Here is a 20,509-nt window from a genome sequence, read left to right on the forward strand (position 1 = left end):
GGTTCCTATCTTCACAAAATCACACATAATGGAGGAAGCAGAAAACTTAAAAAGCAATTATAATACATTATGTATTATTGCATTAGAAGTGCCCTGACCTCCATAGACTGGGAATAATTATAATATTACTAAAATATGCAGCAGTAAAATAAAGCAATTATCAAAACTAACATAAATAGGACAGAAGTCCCTAGGAAATCCTTCAGAAGACTAAACACTAAAAATGGGGCTCATTCTATGATTATATTCAATTTTTCATCTCTTCCATATGCTTTATATATATTTTAAAGCAGGAAGGTCAATGAGACTTCCCTCGAGAGCACCAGCTAAGCTCTATTTGTACATATCATCAGAGAGGCAATGCTGTCATGCAGATGGCCCCCTGGTCTGGGCAGCTTGACGAAAGTGCCTTTGTGTTCCTAATTAACTAGTGAACAACTGTGCCAATTGCTTTGATACATTCAAAACCTTCTGTTCTCAGACTTTTGATGAGCTGTTTATTCAGGAGCAATACCTGCCTGCTTTATTGGCCCCAGCACACCACTTTTAAAGGGCAGAGCTATAGTGCGATTGACAAGGATTCCTCAGTTCCAAGAAAGAAGATCATCAGGAGGCACTAACCATGTTTAGCTAGTCTACTTTAGATCTTACTGACGAAAGGATAAAGTCTATGACTATAGAGTGCAAATATTTTCTGGCAGTAACTCAATAGATCTAGAGCTCACAGTTCAGTAATGAGCTGCCACACCAACTCCTTTGATTCTGGGAGTTCCCAAATCGGTAGCAGTGTTTAAAGAAGCAAGGTTTCCTGTTTCTTAACTCAACTCTTGAAAAGATTAGTAGTAAATTAGATGCTGACATAGAAAGTAAATTAGAACATCAAATGATACTAGATTAATAAATGTTAAAGAGTTTGCCAAATTATATTTAGCATGCAAAAGGAAAGATAAATGTTAATAAAGCCCAGAGTCCCAGATCACTTTTGTGCATATAAATGTGTGAAATGTATTGGGAGGGACAAATGTTAGTTGCTTTTTAAAAATTTCCGTGACTGAATATAATGTAGACAATCTTGAGGCCATGTGATAAATGGCCTTTTTCATTTATAGGTTTGAAATTTTTTAAATGACATTTTTTCAAAGTTAAAAATTACGAATCCTCAAGTATGTATTTGGAGAGTCTCTTTGTATGTGAGAGAGCTGAAGTTCTGCAACAGGATTAATGGTTACGATGAAGAAGGAAAGAAGTGATACCAGTGTCTAATCCTCAAACAGATTTGAAAAGTAGTCAATGTGTTTCATCTTAATTAAGGAGAATGTTTAAATCAAGATATTTCAACATTGTAAGTATTGACATTTGGGCTAGATAATTCTTTGTTGTGGGGGGTGTTCCTGTGCATTGGAAGATAGTAAGCAGCATCCCTGAAGTCTTCTCACTAAATACCAGTAGTACTCACCCCCATTGTGATAATCAAGAATGTCTCTAGCCATTGTAGATTGTCATCAGGGGAAAAGTTGATTAAGAATCACTAGTTTCAATTAGAGACGAAGGACTTCTAGTCTGCTGTATACGATGGTGCAAAATTGTCTCTGCCTGCTTCTGCCCTCTAAGTACAACTATAAACCTTTTAAAAGACAACAGATAACTGAAGGAGATCTTGGAAATATAGTAAGAGGAAAAGACACTGTTTAAGGATTCCAGAACTGGAGGAACAATAACACGTGGGTGAAACAGGTAAAGGGAATCAAGAGTCATTTATCATGATGACCTCTGAGTAATATATAGAATTGTTGAATCACTATATTGTGCACCCAAAACTAATATAACACTGTACATTAATTATACTGGAATTAAGAAAGAAAAATAAAACCAAACCAAAAATCAAAGAGACCATGAAGCTGTGCCATAACAATTTCCAAGTGTTTAAAGAACAGTGAACACTTAATTCTATATTTGGGAAACTGTCCTTTGGGCATTTCGAGAAATACAGATGAAATAAAGACGAAAATAATTTTTTAGAAGAAAAGTAAAACAAATTATTACTAGTAGATCTACCCTATAAAAAAAAAGTGAAGGATGTTCCTTGCATGGAAAGGAAATGATAAAACGATGAAATAATCTTGAAGAGTCAGGAAAAAACAACAGAAAGGGAAATGGATCGATATAAGAAATTACAGCTAATTATGGTATGAAACATAGAAGGGTAGAGGCATTATTTTAAAGGCATTGCATAGTGCAAATTTAGAGGATAGAGTTAGGTTTGAAAACTAGAAATATCTCTTTGTAGATGTTATAAGAGATATCCTAAGAATGGAGCTTATTTATTTGCCTTCCAATAAATCACCAAAAAATAGAACTTTGGATTTCTTGTTTCTCAGGAAGAACTGAATGAGCCAGAAATCTAACTGAAGACTCCACTAGAACTCCAAAACATTACCCATTTTTTTTAATTTTTTTTATTTATTTATGATAGTCACACACACAGAGAGAGAGAGGCAGAGACACAGGCAGAGGGAGAAGCAGGCTCCATGCACCGGGAGCCCGACATGGGATTTGATCCCGGGTCTCCAGGATCATGCCCTGGGCCAAAGGCAGGCGCTAAACCGCTGCGCCACCCAGGGATCCCGAGAACTCCAAAACATTACCCATTGATTGAGAGATTGGAAAGACATTTGTAGACAACACAGTTTGGTGCAGAATAAATAGGGAAATGAGGTATATAAGTCAACAATTGTCAAGAATAATATAATAATGAACTGCATATTCATCTTTGTGTTTCAGAGATTTTGTGATTGTCTTCATTTCTAAAAAAAAAAAAAAAAAAAAAAAAAAAAAGTATTTTATTTCTCAATCAATCCTGGCCCCTCAAACCCTCTTCCACATTCTGACCATATTACAGGAGGTATACTCGTGTCACATTGCTTTGGCTTAGTTCAGCCAATCTAAATCACTGGTGGGAATCGACAGGGGAGTGGGAAAGACACTAGGGAAATTCTTCCTCCCTCCCTGACTTAGGTGGTTTCTACAGCCAAACCTGCTCCTGTGTCTCTTCTTGATTATAGTTCCCTCTGTGTACTTTGGGTGACATTGGACACTAGGCCCCCTCTTTTTATTGCTCTTGAGCCTAAAATAGTAGTGGTTTCCTGCTGTTGTTACTCTCTGTCCTGTTTGACTCACAGATACTCTTTCACCTGTGAAACTAATTCTTTAATTGAATTCTTTATGTTGTAAACAAATTGATTTTTGTTTTCTTAGTTAGACCCTGACAGATATGCCTTAAAATCATGAATTGGAGAGCAGAAAAACCCTGAGGTCATTTAGTTCAATTCAAATCTATATGTTGTAACACATTATTATTATTTTTGTTGTTCTTTTGACACACATGTAAGTAAAAGCTAAAACGAGTAAGAATTTTTTAGAGTAAAAAAAAAAAGAGAGAGAGAGAGAGAGAGAGAACATGATTTACCATTTGTCTATGCTGGGATAAATCGGACTCTCAAGCCCAAATTCAAATGCCTTGAGAATGGACTCATCTTCTGCCAGGGTCCAGGAACTCTGATGCCTAAAATATCTACATCAAATTGTTTCTAAGAATTTTAGGGATTCTTCATTATTCCCAGACCATCCCATGCCCACATCTGATTGTCTGACTTCAACAAACATAATAGAGATTTTTTGTTATCATGAATTAATTTATCATGATTAGTAACTACAAGCATAATGGTTACCTTTTATACCATTCATTTTCTAAATGGATAAATTAAAGCATTAAGTTTTCAAAATATTTCTAAATGAACTATTTTGAAGCCTACGACTAAATAAACATGGAAAGAGAGAATTTGAGGGCATGAACTGACCCAAGTTTGACTATAGAATCTGGGGCTCCAAATGGCACTGGGACAGGAAGGAGCTGACAAAAGTAGTAGCAAGTCTACCAACATGAGATTAAACGTAACAAGGACATTTATAGACATAGATTTGTGAAAAGTTCTTAGTGAATGAAAGAAATGCATTTAAGAAAAATAAGAAACCTTACAATAAGCTACAAAAAGTGCTTTAAAAGATAGCATTCAAAATGGTCCCAAGATGACTGGTACCTCATGAATAAATATCAGAATAGCTTTTGATACCTTGATGACTATTCATCTCTATGTCCCAGTCATTAGGATCTGTAGGAAAAAAAAAAGAGCGAGCAAGGGTAACAGAGAAACAGATGAAATTCCTTTGGTCATTTCTCCAGTGAGCTCTGTTTTTCTTTTCTGCTCATTTTCTTAGGGACTTCTAGTTCCCCCATATTGCTTCTTTAATCCTCCCTCCTCCGTGCTGCAATGTTTTGTTAGCATTTACTCTGAGCCTCCTCTTCCTGAAAAACCTCAAACCTCCTTCCTTAAGCATTCATTCCCATGCAGTTGCCAGCTGCTTCCTCTCAGAAGCAAATTTTATCAAAGACACTTGTTTCGATGGATTTCTCCATTTCCTCACCTTCTGTTTCCTCTACCACCCACTGTAGTCTAGATTCTTCCCTTGTCACTTCAATTCCACTGTATGGAAGAGAACGGTTATCTCTTGGTTACAAAATTCATTGAGCACTTGAGTGTCCTTACCTTACTGGAACATTTGGAAACATTTGGTGTCACTGACCCATCTCTATATCCTGACGTTCTTTTGCCTTTGTTCCATGATATGATATCTGATTTCTTCTTGGATTTCTTTGAGAGATCTTTTACTTCCATCTGTCTTATTGGTTCACAAACTAGTCTCAGTGCATAGACGGCATGGACAAACAGAAAAGGCAGACCTCTCCAGGCTGGTACGTGGCAGCTTTAATAAGCAAGGGAATTCATTAATAGGGCTTGTCTTCCACAGCAGCAAGACAAGATCCCTGCCCCGCCCACCAGAATCTTAAAAGGGCCTTAACTGGGTTCAGCTCTACCTAAATACTGTCCAGACAGTCTCAACAGTACATTACTATCTCAAAGCTGTGTCCGTGGGGCAGCATATAGCATGGAGCAGGCAAGCTGACTACATATTTTAAAGATGGGAGAAAGGGTGAGGAACCCCTGATTGCAGAGTCCAACTCACAGGTCAATCTGAGGTCATGTTATCTGGATAACCTCCAACACCTGTGATTGCTGACATTACTTCTGGTTCAATATAATGTTTTCCCCCCTTTTCTGGGTAGTTTACTCAGTTATTACCTACTGACTGCTGAGTTGTTGTCTACATACTAATTCATCTTCTCTATGACCCTTGTCCCAAACAAACTTATCATCAACTTTGTTCCTTATTTTCTGTTACCTTCTTATGTTACTACAAAAATTACATAAATTCAACAACCTAAACAGAAACCCATACATAACAATTGACCCCTATTTTGCCCTCTCTCTTCAATGATTGAGCTTCCCAGTTTCAACTTTGGTATCCTGGAAATAGGATTCTCCATTCTCTCCAATCCATCACTCTAGTTCAAGACATTGTTTTCTTTTACCTGAATTTCAGCAAAAATCTCAGCACCCAGCCACCATTATCCAGTTTTGTTCTCCCATCTTTTAAGTTTTTCTTCACCCTACAGAGACCATGATCTCCCTGCAAACATGAATATGATTTAATTTATAAGCCTTATTTAATCATATCTTCATTTTAAGTCTTTTATTTCATGAGTAGGATCTTAATTCAATTCAGATAGTTGAAGTATAAAAAAAAGATAATTGATGTATTACTACACTTATTTGTATATTTGTACAAATATTATAAATACATATATAAATATATATAAATATACTACAGATATTAAATACATTTGAGAAACTTTTATATTTTATGTAAACAAAAACCTTATGATCAACAAAATTAAGTCATACCAACATTAAGAAGTGTGAACTAAAAAAAAACATAATTTAAGTATAAAATTAATTATCAATGCCTTTTTCTGTTTCGTAAAGCAAGTCATGGGAGCAATACTAACAGAAATGATTTGAATCTAAGATGGCTTTTTAAAATGCTGTCATTCTCCATTTATTCAGGCCATTTGATTTCTCCTTCCCTCCCAAAAATATCTTACAGAAAAATTCCCCCAAATCTTTTCTTATTAACTAAAATTTAGCCTAATCAAGCCCAACCAGCTGAGCATCTTCTCTTGGAACACAAATTAAAAGGAGAGCAGGTGTCACTAAAAGTAACTCAAGCCAATAAAAACCAAAGCCAACAACTCATACGGACATGGATATTCCCAGCCTGTCTACATCGTGGACAACAGTGGAGAGAGCACTACAGCTACCCGTTTCCATGGCTCAGGAAGGTGTTTCCCTGTTTCCTTCAGCCCTGCTTCTCAGCTCTGTGTTCCATTTCTAAGTGATTCCCATCTTCTACCTATGATTCTTCTATGCCATGTCCTAAGATTCTCCAATTGAATGCACCTTTTCACAAATATAACATTTGGTGGACCCTAGTACATGGTCTTTGAATAACCTTTATTTGCTTCACGAATGTACATGCCTTCCCCAATTTTGATTGTTATTTTAAAAACATTTCCCAGCATCTGGGTCAAATATTTTTGCCCAAGTCTTTTTTTCTTCCTGGCAAAATACTGTTTATCCAATACATAATACCCCTCCTGTCCTCCTTATACAGTTTCATCTTCTAGGACATGACTCAGTGCACCAATCTTTTACTCCCACCTGTAGACAAGTTAAAAAAGAAATCTTCACTGTATCACTGAAGTCTTTCTTGTTCATTTCCTGTTATCAAGGTCTATGTGATACAGTGGGACATTTATGATTACAGTGACTGGTTTACTGGGTTGTGTACTGGGTACTGACATTAATGGGAAATTTTATATTCTACAATTGCATTTTCTAAGTGGTACTTCCATTGTGGTAAATAATATCAACCCCAACTAATAAGCAATGGAAGGATAAATATAGTACTTTTCTAAACATCATTTTCCAAACTTAAATATGGACATATTATGATACTGTGTTTGTTTTGGAGAAGCTGTTCCAGAGAAATAATGTTCATAAGAACATTTTTTCCCCTAAATTAATAGTTTCTGATCTACTAACAGGTAGGATTAAAGTTTAACTGGGGCTGGGGTAGGTTTGTTCTTTAAGCATTTTTTGTATTATGGATTTAAGTTTTAAGTGCTAACACGTTGTTTACCATGCTCTCTTACTTTTCTTCTGACTCTGCCAATGTATTAAAATGGGATTTCCATCAGTGCAGAAAAGAGCTCCTGCAGTGACACATGATATAATAGGTCTCATGTATGAGACATAAGCATTAAGGATTTTCAAGTGTTTTTTTTTCACAGAATAACTGGCTATATTGAGTGATTAAAAAAAGATGAGAGGTGCTTCCTTAACAGACAACCTACAATATGTAGCATTAGGTTTGAAGCTGGTTGTTTGGTGGCAAGGAAATTTCTAGAGGCTAGAAATATGCCGATGCATGTCCTGCAATGACTCAGTATTTAGAAAAAGTATCATATGTGATAACTTAGGAAGGAGATACTGTACCTACTAAGCTTCATCTTTAAATGAGGAGGTGAAAAACCAGTGGTAGTAGCATGCTGTCTTGTTAATTGCACCTGTTAGGATAATGCAAGAGAGATGAACTCAAAAAAGACTTAACTATTGTGCAAGGAGAATTTAAAGAAAACAGAGAGAATACAGAGTCAAATGACTTTCCAGGTTGCAAGTTTAACTGTTACTCATCTTTACTTATTATATATATTACTCACAAAGCAATTGAATAAAAAAGACCAGTTAAAACTCAGGCTTAAGGATCAATCTCAATATCAGGGTGTAGTTATCACGCCCATTTAAAAAAAAAAAAACTCTTAATGGATATAATTTTCCCAGCAAATTCATTCAGTTGGATAAGTACAACTTAGAGAAAAGAGAAAAACAGCATTCCTCTCCGATGGAAGCACAATAGGCTTAAGTTGTCCAAATTAAATCCCAGGAAAGAGACATGGCTACAGAAGAATTGGTGTGTCTATTGACACATGAGACTCACAGCAGTCAAATAGATATGAAAAGAATTAACTTTTTGAGAGAATTGGATAAATGGACCTAAAATCATAGTTGTTTTTTTTTTAATATAGTTAAAACAAAGGCTGACCTCCCCAAATTCTATGGACAAGAAATAGGCAGAGATGATCAACTAGAAAGAAGTTCATATAATATCATTAAAATATCTCACCTTCTTATTGGCAAGATCAAATCATCTTAGAAAGTTAACCATTAATTGCAGCTATAAATAAATTTAGGTATACATAAAAATTCTTCATTATTTTTGCAATACAAAAATGTATCCTATTGCCTGGTACTTATTGGTAATTATTGATTATTTCCAATCTATATAGCATAAGAATAAATATACACACTTCTTTCTATCCATGTTTTCCTGTAATTGGAGAGGCAGAAAGCTAACAATGGGCACAGATTTAAACATTTTCCAGAATTTAAATCTTTTGTGTTTTGGGCTCACTTTCCACAAGAGATGGTGTAGTATGGAAAATTTTTCAAATGTTTTTCAAAATGCAAATTTAGAGGAAAATTTTTTTAAAAAGGAATCTTTCTATGTTTTAATGAACTGGAGATTAAAGCAATGTTTTTCATTTTCTAGGTTTTTTTTCTCACAAGAAAACATTGTTTCTCTTCAAAGTATGATCTAATTTTAGCAGCAGGTACATTAGAATATTTCAGGTGGGACATTTACGTAAATATGCCCACAATACAAACTTGAATATGTTGCTTCATGTTGCTAAGACTGAATCAGGCTGTGAGCCCCACTCTTCCTCACAGCGGTAGACATAGTAAGAAAACAGGAGACAATAGGGAGGAACAAAACACAAGGCTGTGCATCTCACTGTGTATAAAACCAGGTAAATCTGATCTCAGAACAATGCAAACTTTTGATATGCAATGCTAGCTACTCTAGTAGGGGAAAGCAATTCAGTAATAAAAGTGGAAAGCAACGAAAGGAGTAAATATCAAAGAAATAAAAAATAAGATGTGGTTTATGGTTTAAATAAGAAACCTGTTCAGACTGCATTTTTGGATGTTCAGAAAACAAGTAAGCTAAACACAGCTATATGTTTTCTTGTCAAAACAATGGTATGAAATCTATCAGTAGGGTACATCTGTGGGCTTGATTGCACTTTTATAAAACTAGTAACTTTGAAAAGTGCCTTTGACATTATTTCAAGCTAGAATCTGTTATAAGATCGTTATGTCAATTATGAATAGTTTATCAAGTAATGAATTACTTAGCCATAGACATGGAATCACGTTTGAAAAGCATGTTCAACAGTTTAAAGCAAGCTTAAAAATGAATCCGGAAGAAATTCAGTACAAGTGACAAGTATTTGCAGAACTGAAGAGAAATGTAGACTATATTTAAAAATTTTTAAGTTATACTTGAAGTGTTTTGCTTATAAAAATGATTATATTTTAAAATACAGTTACAAATTATATATTATTAATAACATATGTCTCTATCTTCCCATTCAATATTGCCACATGATAATGAAATCATGAAATTATTCATACATTAAAGGAAAAAAAGAACCAGAGATGTTTATTGGTACCTTCCTTACCATACCCCAAGCACTCTGCTAGACAGGGAGTAATAAGGTAGTATTTATACCACTGGGATGTTAGATAGTAGTAGCAGCAGAAGACAAGTAGACTACAGTGTATGAAAAGTGGTATTAGAAGAGTATTAGAAAATCTATCCCACCGGGTCTAACCACAGACGATTCCTAAGAGGGGACTGGAGTACTAGTAACTTATTCGGTTAGTGATCACTGCTCCCATAGGTCAGGGAGTAAGTGAAACAGAGAAGGGAGAAAAGACCACACAGGCAGCGCCAAAGAGCAGGGCACTGTTCGGGTCAACTAAGAGATTCTATGGTACATCTAAGGTTGTTCACCCTGGTGCCATTACTTGTCCTTGGTTAGGGTTTCTCAAGGACTTCAGGTCTGTGGCATTTCAGCCAGGCCAGCACTTGTGAGTGCTTGCAATGACACATAGCTAGATGGTATGGGGCTCAGGAGAGAGGTAAGGACATGGACAGGACAATATCAGAGTCTGTTACAGAAGTGTACCAAAATGCATGTGCCCCAAAAGAAGAATGCGATTTGGGGAGAACTGGATGTTCCTTCCAAGATGAAATTAAATGATCCAACTTCCAAAAGTTAAGTTGGATTTAGCAAGTGTGATGTAGGGAAAAATACCAAAAACAAACAAAACACCAAGTCAAAGTGCAGCATGCCACCTTCAGAAGATGGTAGTTTATTTAAAACTTTGCTTTCTGTTCTTGAGCTTGCTCTGAAAAAGGTAGATAGAAAAAGGAATGAATACTTTAAATTTTAACACAGGCCTTTCTTTTAGATTCTGTTTTAGTTGGGTATCTTGAAAACTATGAGAAGACTGTGAGAATTTTAGAAAGAGCTCTTCTTTTAATCCTTCATGCATTTTTTCTCTTTTTTTTTCCAAATATGTACTGAGCCTCGTCTCTGTGTCAGACCTTGTACTAGGTTCTAAAGATAAAATGTTTGCTGTCCCTGCGCAACTGGGGAAAAGACAAATCAGTAATTCTCAACATAATCTTTTTTTTTAAGGTGTTCTTTTTTTTAAGATTTATTTATTTATTTATGATAGACAGAGAGAGAGAGAGAGAGAGAGGCAGAGACACAGGAGGAGGGAGAAGCAGGCTCCACGCCAGGAGCCTGATGTGGGACTCGATCCCGGGACTCCAGGATCGCGCCCTGGGCCAAAGACAGGCGCTAAACCACTGAGCCACCCAGGGATCCCCCCATAATCTTTTTATGAGAGAGTGAAGGTCAGTTGTTTTAAGCCATCCATTTGTGATATTTTGTTAGGTTGGCTCTGGGATTCTAACAGGGCATCTAACTCAAACCTGAAGATAGTTGAAGAGGATGGTTGGTATTTGGAGGGAATCTTTCAAGCAAAATGAAGCAAGGTGTATAACTATCCAAAAGAGAGGGAGACAATTTTGCTCTTGAATAACACAATTTTTTTTTTTTTTCTAAGATGAAAGCCTGAAGTGTGGAGTTAAGAGACCTAAGCTAGGGAATAATATAGGGACTATTTAATAAAGGTGCTCGTTCCTTATAAGTCAAGTTCAGGATGTGAGAAATTTATCTTTGGGGCAGTAGGGAGTCATCAAATGATCTTAAACAGGGAAAACACAGAATCATACTTGAAGTTTATAAAAATCACTAGAAGGGCATTATATTATCCACAGGGGAATAGACAGGAAAGGGGGAAATCTGATGGCAGAAACACCAGCCATGGGGTTATTTTAGAAGTCCAGGTAGAAAGTAATCATTAAATAAGGAAGGTGCCAGTGGAAATGGAAAGATGTGGATAGATTTTCTGAGAGACATTTATGAACTGGAATTTTTATAATCGGATGACTGTTAAAGTGTAAAGAATAAGGAAAAGAAAGCAGTCAAGGGGGTGATCAGCTATCTGCTTGGGCCCCTACGTGCTGTGCTATTCACTGATTTAGAACAAAGAGGAGAATGAGCACGTGTACGAGGGAGAGCTGATTTCAGGCTTGGAAATATTGAGTTGAGGTGTCCCTGAGATATACAAGTGAATACATCTAACGAGATTCTGAGTATGTGGGTCTGATGCTCAAAGGAGAGATATTTGTGAAAGAGAGTTGGAAGGGAAGAATTGATCAGGGAAACAAATTCAGATCAGTGCTAATGATTAGTGGAAACTACATGATTAGTGGAAAAGAGTAGCAGTGATGAGGACTTAGGTGAGAGCAGAGATTAAAGACATATTAATGAAGTGAAATATACAGGACTTCCAGGAAAGAAGAATATTTCTAGAAGGAGGTGTGGAGATATTATGTTTTATATGTACGTTAAGAGGAAAGAACCAGTAAACATGGGCAGATTAAAAACAAAGCTGAGTGAGATCCATGAGAATTAAGGGAATTGGATTCAGAAAACAGGTTTGTTGTAAAGAATAATTATGAGCCAATGAGGCATCTTGATACCTCGATGATTCTTGAACTAAGAAACAGCAAGGATCTGCTCACTGACTGTGTATATATATAAAAGATGGCAGGCACCCTCAAGAAGATTATATCTTCATGTGCAAAATCAAAAGCGGTCCCATTTTTCTCTTTAGGAGCATCACTTAATAGTGGAGGTGAAGGATGATACTGGACTGTGAGGGTTGGAAAAAATTTGCAACCTGGAAAGATGCTTAAATAATAGAAATACCTGTATAAATCTTCATAATAGCTTTTCTAACAGCTGGGCTTGTGGTGTTTTATCACATATTCCTGGCCACTAGCAGGCTTTACACAGTCAATAGAGCTGGACTGGCTTTGGTACTTACTACTTCATCCAGGAACTTTACAGAGAGCACCAGGGGCATGGAAGTGAGGCACAGATTCCAGTGTTTAAACATATCCTGCGAAGAGAGAATACACAAGTGAATACTGGGATATAGTTGAAGGTGTAAGATTTGCATGAGAAAGAGAGATGGGATCTGATGGTGTCAAATTTCTCTGTAAGGTAAGAGGTAAGGTTAGTTGCTGAGAATGAGGGTGGCAGTAGCTGTCCATGGGCGGAGGATGGTGAATTCTTAAAATAGGTCATTTGGGACCAAAAAAAAAAAAAAAAAAAGAAAAAAAAAAGACATGTAGAACACTGCAGTGCAATTTTGAAGACCCCATAATAATTCCCTATTGTATTTGATCAGAACTGTAGTAGTTGGTGGAAAGAGGTTGTGTATTACAAAACACTGAATAGTTTGGGATTAGTTTGGGATTCAGCAAATGAGTGGAGTCCTTTGCAGTTCTGATTACTACTTGCAAATTACACTGCTGGTCAAGGCCAATAATCACTCACATGGTTGTTCAGAAACGAATGCCCATGAAATGATTCAGTACGAAAACTGCAGCTTTTCTTTGTTTGTTTTTGTTGCTCTTTTCCTTTATATTCTTCCTTTAAATTGTTTCTCTTCCTTTTTCTTTTTGTCCTTCACTTTTTAATGTTTTTCTTTCTCTTCATTGTTATTTTCAGCAAACAATATGTTTTTTTTAACCTCTTGTAGACTTTACTTTTATTATGTTTCAGATTTACATATTTGACATTTAAAAAAGTCAGGTAATGCATTCAAGCTTACAAAGAAAAGCAATTAACTTCTAGACTTACTACTATCCCAAGTTTCTTGACAATCAAATGCTTCACCTGGTTTGAATCACTGCTTCTGGTATTTATTTATTTATTTATTTAAAGTTTAGATGTTAACTTTCTCTACTAATATAGCAATCGAGGATTTAAATCTCTTGGGACCCCACTCCTCCTCCTGCTGACATAATTCTATCACAATATTGATTACATCGAATTTTATTTAGGATTTCTAAGATGTGATTATCTGAATATTGTTCTGGCCAGAAACAACTTTTTCCCCCTTGTCCAACTTTTTAAATTTCACTGTTAATAATTACCTAGATAATCTTAGGCTGAATTTTCCATGTACCCTAGCACTAACTCAGCACCAAATTTCTGAGATGAGCATACATTTCCTCTCAGGATGGTAAAACCCATCTGGTAATTTGCTAGTTCCATTTGTGTACTATTGCTTTTCTCAAACTGTCCATCTTTCTCTCCCAATGTATTCTGAGAATCTCAAACTCTGACAGCTCTCAGTTGATGTTTCTTTCAACATCAGCTTAGAGATTTTATTTATCTCTTTTCTGTTGTATATTCTACTTTGGCTGCCATCTCTTACACCTTCTTTTGGAACACAACCTATAGTTGAGTCAAAGCAAAAATTACACCCAACAAATTTAAACAAGCAGGAAGGTTTAATTCAAAGCGACTATAATAGTAGAGTGAGACCAAAATTTTGAGCTCAATTCCACTGAGACAAAAAGCTGAAAAGCTTTTAATTGGTGGGGTTGGTGGGGAATTACTAGCCATCTGTGATGGCTAATTGGTGTTACACAAAGAAAAAGAGACTTCCAATATCTTTATGACAGAAGGTAGTTTTACAACTTGGAGGAACGTGCCTGCCTAAGATAGGTTCCTACTCTGCCAGGGAAATGGTGATTACATGTCAAAGAGATGACTCCCAGGTTCTAGAAAAAGATATGCCTCCCTGGTAAAACTGCCAAGAGTCTTTTGAAAGGATTTACATCTCAAAGAAGCAGAGAATTTACAATTCCAAGTTTTCTAAAGCCAGTGCTTTAAGAAAGGAGGTCAGAGACCTAGAGTAAGGAAGAAGCTTGTCTAAATTCTAGTGTTGCTTGGCGGAGATGGTAGGGTCTTCTTAGTTGCCTTACAGAGGGACTTGGTTGGTCTTTTGAAACATTTTTGAAACTCTTTTGAAATATTATGTGTCTCCCACTTAAGTGACAGTTTGTTTTGATGTAGAATTCTAGAATGAAAGTCCTTAACTCCTAAGAAGGCGTTTCATTGTCGTCTAGTTTCGATACTATTAACACAGTATTGTAAGCTACTCTCATTTTATATCCTTAATACAAGCATGGTTTTTTTTCTTTCTTTCTGTAAGTTTTGGTCTTATTTTTGCTCCTATGATTCTGAATTTTCATTCAAAAATATGTTTTTTGTGTGAACCCCATTTAACTCATTACGCCAGGTAAACTGTAGTTTTTATGATGAAAAATTACATCCTTTAGATTAAGGAAATGTTCTTACATAATTTCTTTGATGATTTCCTCTATAGTTTTTCCTGTTTATTTCTATATTACTTGAAGTTGAAACTTGTGAATTATTTTTTTAAATCGTTTTTCTTTCTAAATGTACATTTAAATTTTACTGTTGTTTTTCTAACTTTGTGATGTCTATTCTCAACTTTAGCTACTATTCTTCTCTAATTTTGTGGTAGTTGTGAAGGTGTCTATTTTTTTAAGTTGTTCCCTTCTTTTTGTAAATTCCAAGAGTTCTTTCTTGTTGTTTTTTTTTTTTTCTCATCGCTCTTTTTTGAGTACTAAATATACGATGGTATCTCTTAGCTCTCTCAAGATTAATAGACATTTTGAAGTTTCCTACTACTTCCTACATACTCCGTGTTTTCTTCTAAATTATTCTCTCTTTTACCTATTTTTATCCGCATGCTTGTTGCTTTTTGTTTTGTTTCATTCTTTCATATCATTGGCTTTCCTCAAGTGTTTGCTGATTATTCTCTGCCATTTATATTTAAGTGCGAGGCACTGAAAAGGTGATGCTCAGCTTTTTGTGCATGAGTAAGCTTTGTTTATATCGGGACTCACTAAGGGTGATAATCTGGAGACTTAGCAGACCCATTGGGACTTCTTCTAAAGGCAGGGATCTATAGATCTTCTCTCTTGGACTCTCCAATATTCTTGGTTGGGGCAGTGGGTTATAAGTGAATATAGTGACTTTGACCTTGACTTACTACATTGAATACTGCATCTCATCTCTACTCTTAAGTCTACCCCATACTCCAGACACAAGGGCCTCTCCAGTTTACTCTTCAGATGCATAAACTCTTATTGGAGGTCTGATTCCCTCTAAAGACTTTCATTTAGAGCTAGCTGTTGCTTCAATTAGTGAGACTTTTTCAGGTTTGCTTCTTGTTGATTCTCCTCTGTGGTCCTGTAGATAACCATTGTTTCCTTTTTTGCCAAGTCAGGTATCACTTGTCTGTCAGCTTGCCATCTTCCAAATATGTTCGACATCTGTTTTCCACTCTTTTCTCTTGTTTACTTAATGTTAGTTTTTCTACAAAAAAAAAAATATTTTTTCTGTGTATTTGAAGAAAAATTGTACATAAGCACATGTATTCAGTCTGTGATGTTTCAATTCAGAGAGACATTAGTTTTATAACACACTCAAAACACATTACCCATTTGCTTTTCAGATTGTAGTAGATTGTGAATTGAGATATCTACCACATAGTCTATTTAGGCTATACTGATTTGTTTGAGAGTTTTTTGGCTCAGGATGAAATTATGATTTTTTTTTAATATTTCAGGTAGAAAATATAATTGTAAGATTTTTTAAAAGTATTTCAAGTACTGGCGAGATTGAGATATTCCCACTATGTCTTGGAGTGAACTATAAATAAGAGGGAAAAAACAGGAAAAAATGAATATGTGAGACTGGAACTAGACAATAAGTATAGGTAGCATTTTATTTTATCTATTTTATTTTTTCATAAGTAGCATTTTAAAAGTCCTTAGTAGAATACTTGAAAAGTTTCTTCTTTACAATGATAAATATAAATACGGTAATTAATCTCATTTCATATTTTTGAAAAGTTTTATAGTATAGGTAACTGTATCTATACCTATCTCTCACTATATATAAAGTACACACTAAACCATAATTATTTTTATATACATACATATACTCTTTATATAGTTATATAAGATTTATAAAGGAATGGCATATAGTATCAAAATTTCTACAGTTATAGTTCATACATATCTTAAACAACTGTAACATGAAGGCACGATGTTATTGTACTTGAATTGGAATATTAAGAGGCAGGAGGAAATATAAAGAGAACATTGAACAGTTAGCAATAAAAGATATATTTTACATTTTTTAAATTAAAAAAAAACAAAGATGATTTGCTAGCCAAAAGAATATAATTTGAAGTTTCTTTACTTTTCAAATTGGCTTTTATGCTTCAGAAAAAGAATTTTTTTTCATGAAGAATAGAGTACTATGCTACAATTTGCAATGTTTCATAAAATTCTTACTAAATTTTATATAGTAGGGCAACCCTGTCAAGACCCCTCTCACATCCGAGAGCTTTCCCTGTATCTTTACTTAATAAACTTCTATTCTTTTTCTCACAAAAAAATTTTATATAGTAATGTTATAAAATATATTTTAGTTAAAATTTTATATAAGATTGTACATATCTACTATACACATGTATATTTTCATGGACTATTGGAAATATACATAAGATTTGAACTAATTAGGTTTCATAATCAATACTTTGTCATCCACGCAATTTTTAAAAACTAGGCTACTTGGGAAATACATCAAATGTGTCATATTCTTACATTACCACAATTACATTAAAGTAAAGCCAGAAATCATTTGCCAAAATCTGGGTGCTGGTTTTTTTTTTTTTCTTAATTTTTAATTTTTATTTATTTATGATAGTCACAGAGAGAGGGAGAGAGAGAGGCAGAGACACAGGCAGAGGGAGAAGCAGGCTCCATGCACCAGGAGCCCGATGTGGGATTCGATCCAGGGCCTCCAGGATCGTGCCCTGAGCCAGAGGCAGGCGCTAAACCTGCTGCACCACCCAGGGATCCTAGGTACTGGTTATTTGAATCCTTGTTTTCTATCTCCTCTATCAGCACGTAGTTCTATACATTGTTTATACATTTGTCTAAACAAAATGAAAATTTTGGGTGTCATTTACAATTCTCTTTATCCTTAATTGCATTGTATAGTTTCTAACCTCAAATTACAGTTACAATTAACTGAAACTGTAATACATATGAAGAGAGAAGCTGAAACTAGAGATTTAAATTAAATAGAAAATAAATAATGTTTTTAAAAATTAGTATTTTTACAATAAATATGATACCTATAAGGCTTTAGTAGGAGAAACTTAAATTGTGGTTTTATGGTTGAAATAACTGAAATTCTAGTGAATGGAAAAAAAAATGTAAGGCTATCATGAGAAAAAAAAATTGCTATTTGAAAATCAATAAGAATTCTCTTTGCAGATAAATGATCAGATATAAGCTGAACCAAAAGTCATATTCAGACCAGAAAGCCTACTTAATACTTATTGCTATGTGAGCAGTGCCACCAATTTGCATCACTTCCATGTCATTTTCAGATACCTGATATTGGTCTACTCTTTTGAATCTAAAGATTCAATGTAAAGACAAAATTTGACTTCTAGACATGAAACGTCTGTAAATAAATTTTACTTTATTTTTTGTATATTTTTTATTGGAGTTTGATTTGAGCACCCAGTGCTCATCCCGTCAAGTGCCCCCCTCAGTGCCTGTCATCCAGTCACCCCATCCCCCTCGCCCACCTTCCCTTCCACTACCCCTTGTTCATTTCCCAGAGTTAGGAGTCTCTCATGGTTTGTCTCCCTCTCTAATTTTTTTCACTCATTTTCTCTCCTTTCCCCTATAATCCCTTTCACTATTTTTTATATTCCCCATATGAGTGAAACCATATGATTGTCCTTCTCCGATTGACTTACTTCACTCAGCATGAGAGGGCCAGAGGGCCAGAAAGCAGTGTAAATAAATTTTAAAATGCCCTCATGTCTGTTTCCCTTGTGATCATTCTGCTCTTGTGTACAAGATCATATACATCCTGCTTTTTACTTTTGACTCTGGAAAGGAGCTCATGAGGTTGATGTTGTGCAGTAGCTCATCACTCACAGCACGCCTGGTGAAAGCTGATTGCACAGTATCATTTCCTCCACATATGGCGAAGGGGATACCTCACTTGTCAGAGGCTATTGAAAGTCATCAGCTTTCATCAGTGGATCCTGACAACATGGAAGGAATGATTCACCTGAAGGAAGCAGAGGGCATAGCATTTCAAAAGTGATCTCTAAAGACTGATTATTTCTTGTCCTTGACACCCTGCCAAGGGCTAGATACATCGAACATTTGGGATGTAATGGAGCCTACAAATCACTAGTTGCCTAGAGTCTCCCTGGGCCTACAAGAGGATAGCATGCTTGACTTTAGTTCAGTTTTTATTACATGTTGTAAACTTTTGACTGCTCTGAAATGCCTTGTCATTGATGTGTCAGGATTGGATTGTGACAGGGTGTCTGACCTGATTGAAATCAAGAATGCTCTATTGGATCTTGTAGAAAATAATGGGAAATCTTCTGTTGTGGGACCTGGGGCAGTGGAATACATTTCATAATCATGTCATTGAAAAAACAGAGACTTATTTTAAGAGCATTTTAGTAGGAGTGAAGGGAAGGGGCTTTTCTTGACCTGCAAAAATTATAATTGAGTCATACATTACAAGAATTCAAAAACTATAAAGTTACAAGTTATATACATTTTCCTTTACCAAAAGGGCTAACTTTGATGGTGGAAATTTGTCCATCCAGTACCTGCTGTTAAGTGGTGTTTTGTTGTGATTGTTTTACTGCAGTTGATGTAAATGATTTCTTTAGTACACAAGAGAAAGCAAACAGACTTTTATTAAATGAAAGATAAACTCTGCTTTTGTTATTCCAGTATTCAAAGTGCTCACTTGATAATATTTCAGAGTCCTTTATGACTACTTCATGAAATGCAGTTTCGAACAATACGATCTCACTCCATAAGAATGCTATCACTGATAACTGGTTTACCCCGTGGAGAAGGGATTGTGGATCAAACCGTTTTTTTTTTTTTTTTTTCTTCTCCAAAGATATTTCCTACTCAGAAACAGCTAGTAAACAAGACGATAAGGGCACTATTTTAGCCGCAGTAAATCTTAATCAAAGTACCGGAGTACTGGTGGGAAGGAATAGCTGCAAAGCATGCTTCAGGTTGATTCTCTAATTTTTCAGTAGGAGAGCGCCCACTTGTAGATTAAAAGATGTAGTCCATCACCGCCTGGCAAAGTTGATATTTTGAAGAAGTTAAGTAAACTCTCACATTCCTCCCTTGAGTTTAGAAATATTGGCAAAGCAAATAAACACAGCTTCTATGCTAGTATTTGAACAAATGATCATATTCTAAAAAACTTCTTTGCAAAGAGTCCTTTAAATATAGGCAGAAAGAGTGTGGGTTTTTAAAAATTGCCGTTATCTTCAAAACTCATTCCTTTCCTCATGCTTCTCTGTCTGGCATGTATATGGTATCAAAGTAAAAAAAAAAAAAAAAAAAAAAAAACCACCAGAGCCTGAAAGTAGTTAAAGCAGTAAAAACAGACTTGATTCAGGGACTGTTATAATAAGGGAAAGAGACCTCAGTATAGAACTGGGCTCAATTCTGAATTTAAGGGCAAGAGATGATTTGTAGGTGGGTGGGTGTTTGTGGCGGGAGGTGGTTGGTGGATGGAAAACTACTGAGAAGAGGCATCAAAGTGCCTCTAGGTCAGATTAGCAAGTGGCATTCTTGCTAATCTGACCTAGCAGGATTCTTGCTGAGGACAGGCCAGAGTGAACAGATACAGCTTGGTAGGGGCTTTGTGTAGGGGGGAGATGGTAGACGTGAGGAACTTGATCAGATATTGAGAACGATCAGGTATTCAAGAGTGGAGGCTTCTTTCTAAACTGACTTAGTAGAATTCTTGCTGTAACTGAGCTATTCAGGCCTGGCAAGGATGGGGCTGAGACTGAGGCCTTATCAAGAAGAAAACTCAAAGCTGCTTGACTCAAGTTTGGTCAAGTAGATAGTGTTCATGAACAGTAAAAGACTGTTCTTCATTGGCCATAAGTATATGGGGTATGCCAATTGTAATTTTTTTCTCTGCTACCTTTCTTGTCATAAAGTATCACCCTGAAGTTAACTGACA

The sequence above is a fragment of the Canis lupus genome, chromosome 22 (assembly GCF_011100685.1).
Source record: "Canis lupus familiaris isolate Mischka breed German Shepherd chromosome 22, alternate assembly UU_Cfam_GSD_1.0, whole genome shotgun sequence".
NCBI lineage: Eukaryota > Metazoa > Chordata > Mammalia > Carnivora > Canidae > Canis > Canis lupus.